General features: G+C 45.0%; 1 protein-coding gene across 19 annotated transcripts in view; it reads left to right on the top strand.

Moving 5' to 3' along the window:
* Positions 1-883: 883 nt before the first annotated feature.
* Positions 884-16,209, top strand: part of PTPRF (protein tyrosine phosphatase receptor type F) — a 378,262-nt gene continuing 362,936 nt past the window's right edge. For 17 of the 19 annotated variants that reach the window (XM_033067389.2, XM_033067382.2, XM_033067388.2 and 14 more), the window contains exon 1: positions 1,060-1,151. The gene's annotated coding sequence lies outside the window, so the exon portion shown is untranslated. Of the gene's footprint in view, positions 903-1,007; positions 1,152-16,209 lie in introns of those variants that run through there. The other 2 variants (XM_033067370.1, XM_033067369.1) reach the window with 2 other exon arrangements.

Raw genomic sequence — 16,209 nt, 5'->3', positions numbered from 1 at the left:
GTGGAAAAAAAAAAATCAACGTGCCGTGGGAAACGCCTCAGTGACCCCAGCACAGTGCGCACAGAAGGGCAGCAGGGCGAAACTGCTGAACACCGCGGTGCTGCCCGCGCTGACGCAACCCCGCTCTTAGGAAGGGTTGGGCAAGGAGCCAAAGAGCACCAACACACTCGGTGCAAGGGCCTGCCTGACTTAACCCTTGCACTGTCTCAAAAGCCCGCAGAACACAAGTCTCAGTTTCTCCAGTTCTCAGTTCAGGGCTCTGGACGGGGGAGCAGGAAGGGCTGGACGGAGTAAACGAGCATCAGCGCGCTGGGCGAGCGCACGGGCTGGAACAGCGCGAACAGCCGCGCCACGGCCAAGCCAGCACAGCCCGCAACAGGTCCCGACGCGGCGCTCACCCGCTGCCGCCGAGACCCGCGGGGAGCGAGGACGGCTCCGCTCTGCAGCCCGTCCGCCGCTCCTCGCACCTACTGGGGCCACCCCCGGCATCTTGGGTCTGACCCGTTCTGGACCCGGGGTGAAGAGCGGCGGGACCGCGCGCGGGCAAAGGGGCCAGCTCCGAAGCACGGCGGGGCTGTAGCCCCCCTCTCCCGCAGCCGGCCCAGGAGAGCGCCGAGGGCCCCCCAGCTGCCAGTCCGGCTCCTTCCGGCGGCGCCTCCAGAGCGCCCGCCCCGGGCCGCGGCCGCGCCCTCGCCCGCCCCACCGGGCCGCCCCCCGCCCTCCCCCGCCCACACCTGGCCGGGGCGGGCCCTGCCCGCCGGCTGCGGGCCGACTCGGCGGGCAAGGCGGGCGGTAGCGCAGCGCAGGCCGCGGTAGAGCGGAGCAGGACTCGACCGGCAGCAGCGCCTCGCCTCGCCGCGAGGCCCAGCGCGGCAGCGGGGGCCTAGCGCAGCGCAGCCCAGGTGAGCCCGCGGGCGGCAGGTGGCGGCGGCGGGGCGGGCAGGGCTGGGCTGGGCTGGGCTGGCGGCGGGGCGGGAGCGGCGCGCGGCCCCGGCGTGGGCGGGCTGGCGGCGGCGCGCGCGGAGCGCGGTCCCGCGCGGCGGCGGCGGTGGCTGAGGGAGCGAGCGGAGCGGAGCCGCCGGCGGGGAGCGGAGCGGGTTCTCGCGCGGCGCCCGGAGGCAGCATGCGGACGGCGGAGCCCCGGAGCCCCGGTAAGTGGTTCGGCTGCGTCGCCTCTCCCTCCCCATTCCCGTGTTCGGCTCCCGACACGGGCAGGATCGTCTCCCGGGGAGCCGCCAAACTCCGCCGCCTGTTGAGCCCCGCGGATCGCGGCCCCCGAGCGATGGCCCCACCGCCCGCTTCGGCTCCGCCGCCGCCCCGGGTGCCCCGTGGGGGCCGCCGTGCGGTACCGGAGCCCCCCTGCGGTCCGCTGGGGCCGCCACGCGGTTTTCCGGCGGCCACCGGCTTCGCCCCGCGGAGCCTCCCCGGGTCGGCGGGGGCCAGCCAGGCACCTGCCGGCGCCGCGGTGCCGGGGGCGCGGGGATTGCCGCCGCGGCGTGACCTTCCCGGGCGGGCTGCGGCGCTCGGGGCAGCCCCGGCGGGCGGACTTGTGGCGGTGGGCTCGGGGGAGAGGGGTCGCGCCCCGCGGGGCGCAGCGCTGAGCGCCGCGGGGCGTCCCGGGCGGGGTGGCTGTGCCGTGTGCGAGGCGCGGGGCCATCGGCAGTGGCCCGGAGCGTTTCACGCGGCTGGCGCCGGCCGTTTCTGCGGCGGGAGGAGGGAGCGAGGGAGGGCGCTGCAGCGGGGGGCGGCAGACCGCGCCTTTCCCCCCCGGTGGGGCGAGCCGCCGCCTGGGAGAGCGCGGGGCTGCCGGGCGGCGGCGTCTTGGGTGGCGAGAACAAAGGGTCCCCGGCGGGAGCGGGCAGGAGCTCCGGCTCTGCTCCCGGGGTGCTGGTTCCCCAGACGGGAGTTGGGGGTGGAGGCGTTCATCCCGGTCTCCCCCGTTCGCCCTCCCTAGGGAGTGCGGCTGCAGCCTCCGCGGGGCCAGCTCCTGCCCCGCAGCCGCCTCCGCAACCTGTTGTGCCGCCTGCCCGGTCGGGGGTGCCGGTGGGGCGGCTGCGCTCCCCCGCGGGACGCCCGGGGGGGCGGGCGGGCTCGCGTGGAGCGGCGCGGGGTGGGCGCAGGCAGCCCGGGGCGAGCGGGAGGCGAAGGCAGGGGGCGGGTGCGTTTGCCTTCGCGGTGATTTCTGCGCCCACAAACTGTTAAGACCCAACTTGAAGCAGTTCAAATAGCTGGCGTAAATTAAATTAAATGAAAGAAAGTGTTTCCGCGCTCTTCGAGGTCTGTTCCCGCGAACCTCTTGTGTGGGAAAGATGTGCTCTGTTTCCAGGAGACTGACTGGGGCAGCTGTGCCGGAGCGTTTTGGAGTTTCGTGTTAATTTCATGTGTAACCAAATGAAGCCGTGTTGTCAGTATCAAATACAATATTCTCTTGTCAAGTTTAGAGCTGAGCTGTAAAAAGTGATTTGGGCTGCCGATAACTGGATAATCAAAGCTTCAGTTGAATATTTGTTGGTTTAGAGATCTCTGAAGGCGGCTCACTTGTGCAGGGGCAGTGAGCAGTTTCCTTATGCTGCTTCTGTAACCACCTTTGTTCATTTTTCAAGGTAAATGCTAGGGAAATGACAAATTTAATTTAAGATTACTAAGGTTCTGTGTTGCAAGTGACTTATCTCCGTTTCTGGTTGCTGGGTGATCGTTCCAAGACTGCCTGTTAGGCTTTGAAAGCAGATTTTTAAATAAAGTCCATTGCATTCATTATGATGATACAGGAAATGTGTGGCTCACGAGGTTGGTTTTATGGAAGGAACAACTGTACTTTAATCCTGACTTTATTATTTCTTCTGTGGTGGTTTGCTGTGAGGCTGAGGAGGAGTAGGAGTAATAGATATCCGTACTGTGAAGCGCATGATCAGCAATCTGAACTTCGAAAGCAGAGAGTAAAATCTGTGTGGCAAAGCAGCCGGTTTGTGATCTGAATGTGTGGTGGGTGACAGTGTTGAATTATTTAAATTTGCAATTTGTGCCTCTAACCAACCATCTTAATGTGCAAATTTCTTAGCCTACATCTAGCTTTTGAAATAGGATGCAACATGGCCACGTGTGTGAAGGCGTTAAAACAGGTTATGGCCAAAAAGTTAACTTCAGATCAAGAGATTTTTATATTCAGTTTAATTACAAATATTGCCATCAGCCCTTTTCTTTGCATGTGTGTGTACATGAGTGTGTCTTGGCTGCTGGTTGGGGCCATTAGCAAAATAGTAGAAGCCACAGACAACATTTTATTCTCGTTCATGTTGCCCATGAAAGTGTCAGTTTCTGGAAAACCAAAGTAGAAGCTGCGTGCAGTGTCCTAGGTTGTATACTGGTTGTGGGTTGAAAGGTATGCAGGTATTATTAATTTTATTTTTTTAAACTAAGTCACCTGCTTTTGGGAATGTGAGATAATTGTCATTGGCGAAAGCAGAGAAGACAGTCAAAGCTTGTGATTATAAAGAGAAAGATCTAAGCTTGTGGGTAACGGAGAAGAAATGTTTTCCTCTTTGTGTCCACATAATGCAGGGCTGTGGGAAGATATGCCTAATGAAGATGATTATTGCTGTGGCTTTTCATAAATCCACTTGTAATGGAGGCTTTGTACAGTTACTTCTGAATCTGTACATTTAAAAACTGCAAATAGCGATAATGGAGTTGGCTAATAGCAGACTGTCAAGTAAGTGCAATCCTTGTGATAATGTTCAGCCATAGATCTCCATTTAAGCATTACTTTTAAGCAGAAAATGTTTCTTGTAGGTCATAGTATATGCAGTTGGGAGGAAAAAAACCTTGAGTTGTTGCTGCCCGTTCTTGAATCTTAACCAGGTGACTCTAATTGGGCAAAGGGTGCTTTTTCTCTCTAGCTTTTTATCAGCTAGCAGGAGATGTACAATTCAGTTAGATCCATTTGATGTGAATTTAGATAGTGGAAAGGAATACTAATAATAACCAGCTTTAAGAGACTGAAGAAGCTTACCTGAACAGTAAACCTGTGGCTGTGTGCAAATTAAAAGTGGGACTTGTGCCTGTTGAAGGATTGCAAACTTCCTGTGAAGCATTGGAGTGAGCTGGATGCCACCACATGATACTGTGAGTCTGAGCTGATCTTGTTAGTAGTATTAATCAGGACAAATCTTTCTGTTTCAGTGGGTTTTAGTGCTTCTTAGAAACCACGGTTGAGAGTTAAATTACTCGTGTCTGTTTTGCAACTTAAAAGGTGAAGGTAAAGACAGTAGGGAAAATTTTTAATGTGGTATCTTGCCCCAGTACAGAAGGATGTGAAATAATCTATTATTTTCAAGTAAAGCACTTGTAGTAGCTGTTGGCTGTTTTATATAGTATTCTGAATGAATGCAGTTTTAACTTACATAGCTGAGAAACAGCTTTTGAAGGAAACTGACAGGAGACTTGCTTATGTTTATGTTTGGAGTAATTCATTGAGAAATACTTGTGATGCTCTCCATCATTTTTAAAAGCAATACTTTGACTTTAATCTTTCACCCAGTGTGTGAGGGTTCCTTCAGCAGATTTACTTCTGCTCAAAATCTGACCATAAAAGTAAACGTTGTTTCTGCATATCTTAGTGCAGTGTTCAAACTCAAAATATATGCTTCATTTCCAGTAAAAACTTGTAATTACATGGGGTGGTAGTGAACTGGAAAGTATTGCAAAACATATGTAAGAATACTGTCGTACAAACTCTAAAACTGACGAATGACTCACTGCGCCAGTGCTATATCAAATTCTATCTATACACAAGGTTTAAATGACAAGTTTACTTTAGGCAGGGAATATGCAATTTTCTTGTACTCTTTCTTCATCTAATGTCAAGTGAGCTTAATGAAATGGTGCATGTGGGCATACAGGAGGTACCAGTTGCAGGGCTCTAATGAGCAAGGGGAACAAGCACTACTTGGTTCTGTTTGTGAAGGTGATGGATGTAACTACTCTTACATTAAAATGAAGCTCATGGCACTGATGCTTATTTTGAGACGTATATTTCCTTTAATGTACCTCATCATCATTTGTTTATGTGCATTTAGTAAGGTTGGTTCTATTTTTGTTTTCTATGGGAGAGTGTACTTGACTTTTTAGCAGTATACATGTTCATCTTTACATATTCATATTAGTTGAATTTTTTAACTGGCATTTTGGCAGCATTTTTGTGAACGTAAAATTCAGGCCACTGCCAAAATTAAAATGTTATAATGGTCAGCATGGGGAAGGGGCCCATGGTTGTAGATTAGAGGGACAAGCCACTTTCCACTGCAACAACACAGGTTTTATTCATGCTTTTGACACTGTCATTGTGAGAAGCTTCGCAGAGCTTTGGAGAGCCCCCCTAAAAAACCAGAATATGTTAACAGGCAGTAACATGCTGTGCTTGGGAAGCCTGAGTGAGCTGGGAGAAGGACAAGGAAGGGTGGAGTGTAGGTATCAGGGTTGTGTGCTGCTACCCTGTGTGTCACACGTGTATGTGTGTGTATCACCTGCGGATGCTGGGGCACCTGTTGAAATGTGAGAGAATTCCAGCCTGCAAAGCTAAGGAACTCAGTAAGCAGTGAACACTAGGAGGAAGAAAAAGCCAGTATTGACTTGGTCCGAGATAGAGGACTTTAAACTAATTCACAATCTCTTCTTGTAATTTCTAATTTAACTATTCTGCCACAAAGCCTGTCTCCTCCTGCTCTCTGTTAATCATCGTCTTTCTGGGCAGTGGGAAAGATGCCTTGGTCTTTGCCTTATGTTGAACGTGAGAGCTTAGTGACCAGTGCCTGCAAGCGTTTGCTGTCTGTAGAAAGGCTGGAGTCTCCTGGGACTGTGAAAGGAGGCCAAGTAGGGGAAGCTGGAGCACTTGCTGTTTAATGTCAGTGTGCACACAATGTTTATACACCTGTGCCTTAGCAGAAAAAAGGGGTGGAACAGGTCTTGCTCCTTCAAGGACTCTATTATCTGAGAACTTTAGAATAAAGGTAGGAAATACAGAGATAAGTTAGGGTTTTTGGAGCAGAGGATGGAAGTAATGTTTATAAAACGCCTGGTTGAGATCAAAATTGACAAAAGTAGCTCCTAAGATCTGGGCACTGTACTCAGAGGAAGTACTCTGTTTAGATGCTTTAATCAAGTGCAATCCTCTGTGCAGCTGAAATAGAGCAATACCATTAATCTGGGAAGGAATAGGATGGTCCCATTCTCATTCTTGTCCTTTAGCAGGCGTAGAAGCTTCCAGTTTACAACCTGTCCAAAAGACATTTATTTCTTGGCACAGAATTTCAGCTGCAGCTGGCAAGTGGGTAAGTACTTTCTTCCAGTGATACTGAGAAAGAGGAATTATTTAGGTTGGCACAAGAAGTTTATGCTTTGGAGTTGTCACATGAAATTGAACGGAGAAAAAGCATGAAGGCCAGGCATGTGGCATTGTTCTTTCAAAAGCAGTGCTGGAAATCTGCTCATCACTCGAAACCAAACAGAGCATGCATGTGCTTGACCATGGTGAGGAATTATCCATTGGCTTCATAGACCTCCCTCCCTTTTTTTTTTCGCCTTTTTCCCTCCTGCAAGTGCTGTGTTTAACACTGAATTGCATGTGTTTATACAAAGAATAACATCTGTTCTATTTTATGGGATCCACAGAGCAGGGTTGCTTTTCTATCCCTCCTGTGTATGGATTCTTCTATCATGTGTCATCCTTGCTGCTAAAGGCAGCCAGGCACTTGAGCTTTGTAATATCTTTTCTCTCTGTAGGAGCAGGAAGTTATTCATGGGATGGTACTTGATTCTTTTGTTAGATTTCCTCAAAAAATTAGATCTACAGTGTTTTGGAAAAGTCATCATTTTTCCAGAGAGTTTTCTGAGTAGGTAAAGAAGTGGGATGATCTGCATCTGTTTTTCTGGAGGAGTTTTGGTAATTGTTATATCAATGTGTTAGATTTTTCTTCTCCCTAGATGTATTTTGATAGGATGGTTAATTGGGAAGATAAATTTGATCTGAGAAGTATGAAACAGGCTAGTATAGTGTTTAGATTTTAGGCTACATATTTAAAAAAAATTATCTGGCAAATGCTGTGCTTCTGATCTTTTGTCTTGAAGAATAACCACAGAAGTGGCAAAGGAACCTTTTTGACCCAGTGAATTAAGAATGTGTTGAGGTGCTGTATACTTCAAAGATGTGAGATGGGAGCAAAGGAGAAAAAAGTGACCTTTTTTTTTAAATGGAGTTGTTTCCTTTTGACAAACTTCTATGTTCTTCAAATGCAAAGGAGTTATGTTTGCTTATATCTTGTTAAGTAACATTTGTTTTCACCAAATTTGATCTAAGGTTTGGTTGTTGCAGAATCAATAATAATTCTCTTACCTTAAGGAAAAATCTGTAATTTATGAATGTACTGTCCATTGTATTTTAACTACTTGTACTACAAAATTTACAAGATTACATAAATTGACTAAAGACGCACACAAAATCCAATAATGCATTTATCATGTCAAAGTTCAGTGAAATATGAAACATAATTACCATAAACAAAGAAAATTGGCCTCTTAAACCTATGAACTAGAAGGCGTGGAAATAATTTTGTAATATATATTCTCAATGGTTTTGTTGAGACTGCTTTGGCACCACCAAAATTCCTTTACAGTCTGTGTATGCTAACGCCTGTGTTATGTGGTGAAAAAAAAAGTACTTGTAAACTTGTACTTAACCTCAGGATAAAGCATGTATTTTTGAACATGAATTTTAGATATTGAATGTCTCCTTGCTATAACCTTGTTTGTGAATAGCTTGCCATTAATAAAATGAAGATTTTAAGAATTACACTTAGGAACACAAGTATTTCAGCAGATTTTATGGTGTTGCTGCTTCAATTCTGCCTCTTGACAGAGGTAGGATTATGAACTTTTGCAGGGAAGTTTTTCTCCTTTAGTGTGCTTGTGAGATAGGAGTCTGGGTAACACCTCTTGTTGGTTCCTGTTTTTTCTGGATTCTACCATGTCTTTGGATCCTGTAAAACTAAATGCTTTTGGCTAAGGAAATGTACTCATTTGAGCTTTTGGCTCCAGAAAAAAAAAAAAAAACCAAAAAAAAAAGGCGTTTTAGAATAGACTGTCAATTAGCCTGATTTCCTGGGGTCTGTCCCATTGCAGAGGGCTCATTTTAACACAGATCAGTACGTGCTGGATCCTGCTTCACTCGGCCAGGCCAAGACAGGGAGAGCTTGCAGAAGCCTGTAGCATGGCCGTGATTTCAGCAGCTGTTTTTGGGTGGGTGCAGAGTGCAGGTCTCTGTCACTCTGAGCTGGATCTTGGATGAGTCTGGAGCGAGTGTGGGCTATCCTTGCCCCCATGCTGGTGCTGTCCTTAGCGCAGAGGTGTTGCCTCCTCCTGGCAGTGAACGTCTCTCTTTGCTCTGCCGTCTTTGCTGCTCATTTCCCTGGCTAGGGGCACCTCTCACCTGCGGCCAGGAGAAATCCCAGGAGATGTGGCGTGGGCACCTCCACGATAAAAAACCAACATCTGTCTTTGCTTTGCTGATAACTGCTGTTAACGTGCTTGGCTTCTTCCGTGGTTCTTACCTGAAGGAGCTTCTTTGTAAAGAAGATATTAATAAAGTGTGCTGCTACAACTTACCTCCGTGCCAGTCTCATTCTTATGCCTGTGGAAGAAATAAGGAGCATAATTAATTATAAAAAAGAAGAGTTCTGAAGCATTGCATGGCTGTCATGCTCTTTCAGTGATCCCCCATCCTGCTGTCAGGAAGCTGGGCATCCTTTAGGACACAGCAGTGTTTTGCTGAAGTGTGATCAAAGGTTTCTTCCTTGGCCAGAGCCATCAAGGTAGATGGGCAGACGTTTGTTTTAAAATGACTTGCACAGAGTTGCTGGGATCAGCGACTTGACTGCAGTGACAAAAAACATCTTTAGCACACTAGAAATCATGAATTGTGTTTTGTTTGCTTAGATCATTGAGTGTTCAGGGCAGGCACCATGAGTTGTACAGTGTTAAAGAATACATTACACAGCAGTTACATTGCTGGAAAGCATTTGTAAATGTAAGCTTGACTTAAAGAGATGTATTTTTTCCCCCCTATTAAACTTTCAAGAGCTGAGCTTTGAGGACCAGTGCATTTTTGATGCTCCTAAATGTTGTGTAGAAGGAGCAGGTGAGGGATCTCCTGAGTTCCTGTTTTGCCTTTTTTTTGTTTTCCCCCATGTTTTTCTTTGAGCTAATAGTTGTGTGTTGGTTTTAGATGCAACAAGAAATGCAGACATTCTGGCTTTGGCATTTGAGTGGCTAACATAACTGTGTAGGTTACAAGTGGAATGTAAGCTCTGGAATATTGGCATTCTTAGGATCTGAAGAGAGTTATCAGGCTCTTGGATTTTTTCGTTGCACAGTTGAATTTTAATTAAAATAAACTATAATGCTAAACATTTATGTATTTTTGCCTGTAGGCAGAATTTTAAATTGGAATTAGCTGTACTTTGGTGGAAGTGAATTTTTTTGGTGGTGGTGTGGTGTGTTTTTCTTTTTATTTTATTATAATGTTGCCTGTTTAGAGTCTAGTGATATTTCAGTGAGAGTGCATAAAAATATTGCTAGGCAGATTTGTTTATATTTTTATTGTATATTGTGGTAACGATGTAATTATTGCTTTTAACAGAAATGCCTGACTCGAGTGCTTAATTCTGTCAGGCTCAAGCAGTCACTGATGAGGTGATAAATGATAGGTTATGTGTAGAAGTGGATTTGCAATTATTTGGTGCTTTTGGAAAAAAAAAAGATGCTTTGTTTCTGTCCAGTGACTAATGTAGAAAATCGAAGTGGTGCACCAGATGTTTTTTCCTAATGACTGTGGTGTAGGGTCTTGTTTTGTACAGAGGAGGGTTTTGACTGAGTTTGTCTCTTGATTTTTGAAGTTTCTTCTGCTTGTTAATGCAGCACTCTTCTACTCTGGACTTCTCTATGGAGAGGCTTTATGGAAAAGCTCCTTCCCCAACCATTCATGCCTGTCTCAGCACCCCGTCCATCAGGAGGTGCAGAGGCAATGGCATTTTTACAGCACGGGTTGATCACTTCCTTTCATTTGTTTTTATTTCATAGAATTCAAACAAGAATAAGTGTTTTGCTTTATTTGTTGATGTCTGATTAGGAATTAGTGGAAGAAACTGAATTGCGGGCGTGATTAACGGTAGTTTTTGTTTCTGGTGTATGAAAGGACTCATTGTCTGAGGCTTTTCCTCCATCGTGCTCTGCCTAATCCTGCTGAAATCGCACGAACAACGGCAGTGCTCGAGGCTCCTCGTCTTGTTTTCCTGCGTACTTAATCATACAGCTGGAAAAAATCCCTCTTTCAAGGGATGGTTACTTCTCGTGCTGAATCTACCGTCATGGTGTAGGGGCAGTGCTGTTCAGGTGGGCATTAGTTTGAGGGGCCTGGAGAGGGTCACTAATCTGAAATGGAAAAACTTATCTAATTTGTGCTACTTTTGGGTTTTTTATATATGGGCCTGATGGTTTTGTTAATGCTGTCTATCAACTACCTCTTAGCAACTGTGGCTGAAGGAGGTGAGTGCTTTATTCCAGATTTCAGTTCCTCCCACCTTTCTGTTAGATCAACTTTCTGTAGTTGCTGTGTAGTATTTCTGCAGGGAGGAACTTTAAAATTCCTCAGTATATGCTTTCAAAAGCAATTTAGAAAGTTTAAGGTTTGTAGAAATGAAGACATTTTTAAAGTACATATTAAGTACACATAACTGACACGACTGTTATTCTTCCAGGAAAAGCCCAGAAGAAACACAATACCCCATGCCATGAACAGCTTTTCTTTGCCTCTGAATCAGGTTGTCATTCCAAGGTCTTAGACTGATTTAAAAATATAAAAAAACTCCCCTGAGGAATCTATTAAAAATTATTTGGTTCACTGAACATTCAGTGCACGTTCGGTCTTGGAATCCATTACACGCCCGTAGAAAGACTTTAAAAATCCTCTTTGACAAAGTTGGTCTGAGTTGTGTCCCTTTGGCAGGTGGGTGTGGGGGAATTTCATTGCTTTATTTTCAAAACAGAAGTGTGTGGAATTATTATTGATTTTTATTATAGCTGCTTGCTAGTGCCACTGTATCCAGAGGTCACATGTCAGCTCTGCTTTTATAGTGACAACTTTCCCTGTTCCTTTAGTTGAAGTCTGTAGTTGTGGAGCTCTGGAAATAATTGGGAAATGCCCCCCTCTCCCCCTTGAATTCAATTTGTAAAGCTTTATTACCTAAAATTAAATTCTTATCAGGTTGAAATGGTGCATAAATTCTTGTTGAATGGAGACAAATGCTATTAGAAATCAGTGAAACTAAGCTATATTTTAATCCTAGATTTATTTTAATTTCCATTGTCAAACACTGAAAACACTTTGCATCTACTTTGTCCATCCGTGTTGGCATTTCTTTGTTCTGATGAACTTTAATGGTTAAGTCTGGCAGATGTGTGTTAGAGTCCCACTTGCAGTACAGTTGTGTGCTGTGACATGGGTTATATTTCCAGGTACCTAGTGTGGGTGTTGTCAGCTCCCATCAGCATGCACTGCTTTTGTCTGCTGAAGAGAGTTATCATATTATTCAGCAAAACTACTTTTTCTTTTAAGAACTTTTCCACGTTTTCTGCTCACGATGGAGAGCTCTGGTGTCTCTTTGTAGGTTTTATGTGCAGATATTCACAGTTGTTCACAGCTTGGTAGTTTTGCAGACTCTAAAGTCAGGTAGGGACTTAAAGAAAATACAAATAATGGGCAATCCCTCCGGATATGCAAGTTTATTTGATTAACCCATCTGACCCACAGCATTGGAGAGCAGTTAAATATTTGGACAGTCAGCAGTCCTGTTAGTCATGTTTCATTAGGTGACGGCCTCCTCCATTTCCAGGCTGCTCTGTTTTGCTGCCGTTGCCAAGTCTTGTGAGATCTTGAAAGGGAGCCATGAGTGGGGGCATGGGGGTGCTTTTGGGGATGCTGCTGGACCAGGCTGCCAGGAGGAGCTGGGATGTCACTGCAACACATCATCTGCAGTAGGATGGGAACTGGGGCAAGGGATAAAATTGTTAATTGCACATTGTCAACACCATAAAGGTTAGCTGGTAGATAAAGTTACCAACCTAGGCAGAAATAGCAATGCTGCCCTGAGAAGTGTAAAAGACTTGTCAAAACCTAATCTAATCTCCTGCATTAACTGTATATTATAATAATGGATAAATGAATTTCCAGCAAGCTGAGATAGTCCAATTTTAATAACTTCTCAAAAAATCAAAGGGCAGTATTGTGCTGAAAGAGGCGTATCGCGGTTATCCAAATTTGCTTCCATGGAACTGTTTTTAATGTTATGTCAGTGTATACTAATGGTTTAAAAACTCATTTGTCTCCTAGTCAGCAGCTTGACCGGTATTTTAATACAAAGGACGTGTTATTATCTTGAACTGGTCTTGTTTTTCAATGTATGTAGCAGCCAGCTGGAAAATTGTTTGACTTTTTAACTGCTGTGGTTTTGATGCAGTGTCTAATGTAAGAAAGTAAAATTTATTTAAAATCAGTGACGCTTTTAATCGTTGTGTTTCCATTTAGATTCAAGGGGATGGGAGCAGATGTTTATGCTGAAGCACTCAGTCTTCCCCTTTTCTAAAGATCTGTGGTAATTCTCTGTATTAGAGCTAGGTAAAATTCCTGTACTTAAAATTTGAGGAAAGTAAGCAGGAAACAGCTGCTGCATTTTAATTCAGTGCATTTCTGGATGCATTGCTGAAGGTGTTCTGATAGCGATAGGCCTAGTAAGTTTTATGGGAGAAAAACCTAGTACAAAAAAAACTCAAACAAACCCCCTTGGGATTCATATGTGGTTTTAAAAATTATGATAGTGCCTTTTTGTCTGTTCTAGCAAGAAAAGAGTATTATTATAATGTGTTTTCATTATAAAGGTTTTGTGAGTGACTAGACGGTATTCAGCTCTGAATTCCTGACTTTGGAGTGTCCAAATTGTGCATAATTAACTTAAAAGTCAGATTTTTGGAGACTCAGATGTTTCACAGGGAAATTAATGAGAAATGTAGTGTAATGTACTCTTCTTTTCAGTATGGTTTTCTCACCTGAAATTACAGAGTTATAAATATTTTAAGTGGAAAATGGTTCTGAAATGAGCTATGAACAAGTATTCTCCTGTATTTTTGGTCTCAAAGTGAAAAATGCTGTGATTAATAGAGCCACTGCATTAGTTTTTATGGTAGTTTGCTGTGATACAAATGTGGTTTCTAGGTGCGCTTAAAAGATGTAAGTTTGGCAAAATTTCTACCCTGTCTTTTCACTTAATTGCTTTACGAGTTTGCATATAATCTTGTTAATTAAATTGTTTTCGCATGATTGCTGAAGCATCTCAGAATGAGTAAAAAGTGCTCTTTATGGGCCCAAGCGTTGGTGGTTTGGTATCAGCTGTGTGGTGAGTGTTGGCTTCTGCTATTAGAGGGGGCATTGCCCGCCTGGGGCAATGAGTTGTCTGCGCCATCGGAAAGGAAAGCGGAATTGTTTGACGTGGTGTGAAATAACTTGCACAGCTCAGTTTTGCAGTGCTGTTTCTATGTGCATTGGCGTGAGGAACAAATGTGTTTGCAGAGTGGCTTTCTCCGCTGACGGTGTGATGTGGTTCGTGCTCTTGCCTTGGTTGGAGGGGATGACTCCAGGTGTCTGTCAGGTTGTCACTGCCTTCTGACACTGCTCAGAAGGGTTGGCTCGTTCTAACCAGCCATGGATAAGTGGGAATGAATGACTTCACAGGAGGCCTAAGGTAAAGCAGGTGTCACTGTCAAGGTAATTCCAGGAGACTGATCCAGACCCACCACAGCTATAGGCTCAGTTTTCTGAGCTCTGGCTGTGACCTTGGATGTGTATGGGTGAACTGTGAGAGCTGCTGACAAGTTACAGAAATCCTGGATGGATGCATGGCCTCTCACTTTGTTTAACAGTGGATTTTTTTTTTTTTTTTTTTTTTTTTTTTTGAGGAGGGACAGAGACGAAGCTGAGAGTTCCCAGCTACAATGCTTTTCAGATCCTTATTTGAAAGTGTTTTAAACAAGGGACATCAGAAGCTGAGATACAAAGCAACCTTTTGAAGTTAAAAGTGGGTCTGCATGAAAATGAACTGCTTGTCTGTGAAAAGAGTCAAGTGTGAAAGGATAGGATGGTTTCACTAAATGAATTTGATAGTCTGAATAAGTGTGGTGAGGCAGAGAGGAGAATCTGGAAAGGTCAGGACTGAGCATGTGACTCTAGATGAGGCAGTAGAAAGACATGAAAGGAATTGTCTGGAAATGCCTTGGTTTACTTTTTTTTTTTAACTTAGAAGTGATTTATTTATTTTGGTGAAGGTGGTTATAAAAAGGGAATTTTAGAAGCTTGCTGCAGAGAAGCAGGGAATCTGATTCCTTTGGGATCTTGTACCTTTTTCATTCAGCTATTGTGTGGTTTCAAATAACTAGCAGATCAAAGCCTAAAGGAACTCCTTGTTACATGTGCAGTCCTATTTGTAGGACTTCTCTGTCCTGCATGTTCACTGCAGTTGAGTGCTTCAGCAGCTTTTTATCCTGGTAGATTTCTTATTATTGCTGTCTCATTTACAGTGATTCATATAACTTGGAGATTTTAACTCAACAAATTTATGACGAGTTTTCTAGGTTTCTGATATTGCTTAAGAGTAAAATTGAAGTATCTGCATTTGATATAGATAAATGTGAAATTATTTGCACTGGTAGCAGGAACTTTTGTAGTCTGAACTTTTGTACCAAGTTATGGACTCCAGGTTAATTGCCACTGCTTGTGGGATCTTGAGACCCACAGTACTTCTGTCAAGTCATCAGCTCTGTGCTTAGGAGAGAGCAGATCAAGTACTTAAAGAGAGCAGATCAAGTCTTATGAAATGCTATGAAAAAAGTAAAGAATAGGATGCAGAATATTATTATGCCTTGTCTAAATCTATGGTTTGTCCATGCGTTAGATACTACTTCATCTCCCTTTCATATCAAGGTGTAGGGCAGCTAGAGGAACTGTGGGGAAAATCAACATGAGCTGTCAAAGACCTGGAATGGCTTCTGTTGACATGTTCCATGTGACTGGGAAAGGTGTGGCTCAGGAATGATGTCACAGAGGTCCATGAAATTGTATCTGGCTTGAAGAGAGTTTGGCTATTTCATCTGTAGTGTGTAGGAGCCAAGAAAAAGTCAGACAAACTTCGAAGGAGTCAGGTTCATCCTGGCAGGAGGAAGTCATTCTTCATGCACCCAGAACATTGTGCTGTGGGAAGATAGTTTGTAAGGATAGTGCAGAAGGCAATTTTCCTCAATGAATTACAGCTGTACTGATTGCTGAGAAGTGGAGACAGCCTTTCTTGTCCAATGAAGATGGGTGTTATAAATGAGTGGGTTAGCTGGTTAAGAGTGAGTTGGAGTATCAGAGTATGCTGCAGTTTGAGATGGGGTCTTCTGGCTGTGCTGTGAGGAGGAAGGGAAGGACATGTGGTTGTGCAAGGGACAGACAAGGTAAGAAGATGCTGTGTGAGGGACAGACAGGGTTAGGCAGACAGGTAAGGGATGGTTTGGGGTTAGCCAGGCATGTAGAAGGAAGAAGGAAACCTGGAGAGAGCAGGTGGGAAGAGGAGTCAGTGCTGTGTGAAGCTGCCTGAGAGAAATACACTTAGAGAAGGCATGTAAAGTTTTTAATAAGGGACTGGTGATGGTGCCAGTGGTGTCCGTCTCGACAACTACATAAATTACTATTCTGCACATTCTTCAGGCAGGTAAGCTTGGAGGACTCCTGGAAGTGGTCTTCAGGGGACTACTTGGTGGGCAACTGCAAGTCTAAGAAAATCTCTTCCAGTGAAAGCATTGAGGGCTTCAGATGTGCTTGGGGGGAACTGCAGATATGCTTATCCTGTTGTTGCTCTTTTCCAGCGCTGTGCTTAGAGGCTGTGTTGGAGACAGAGTACTGGGCTAACAGGGCCTGTGGTGTGACCCATCGCATCTTTATGTTTGTGTCCTGTGCTTTGCTGTGAACTCTATGAACTTTGTGTCCTTGGTTTGCTTTGTCCTCAGTTTGCTTAACATAGGACAAGCCCTTTGCAGGAAAGCCTTTTCTGTGGAACTTATTTTCTTGAGCAATAG

This window comes from Catharus ustulatus, chromosome 9 (assembly GCF_009819885.2).
Source record: "Catharus ustulatus isolate bCatUst1 chromosome 9, bCatUst1.pri.v2, whole genome shotgun sequence".
In the NCBI taxonomy this organism is placed as follows: Eukaryota; Metazoa; Chordata; class Aves; order Passeriformes; family Turdidae; genus Catharus; species Catharus ustulatus.
This window is presented reverse-complemented; position numbering and strand designations above follow the sequence as displayed.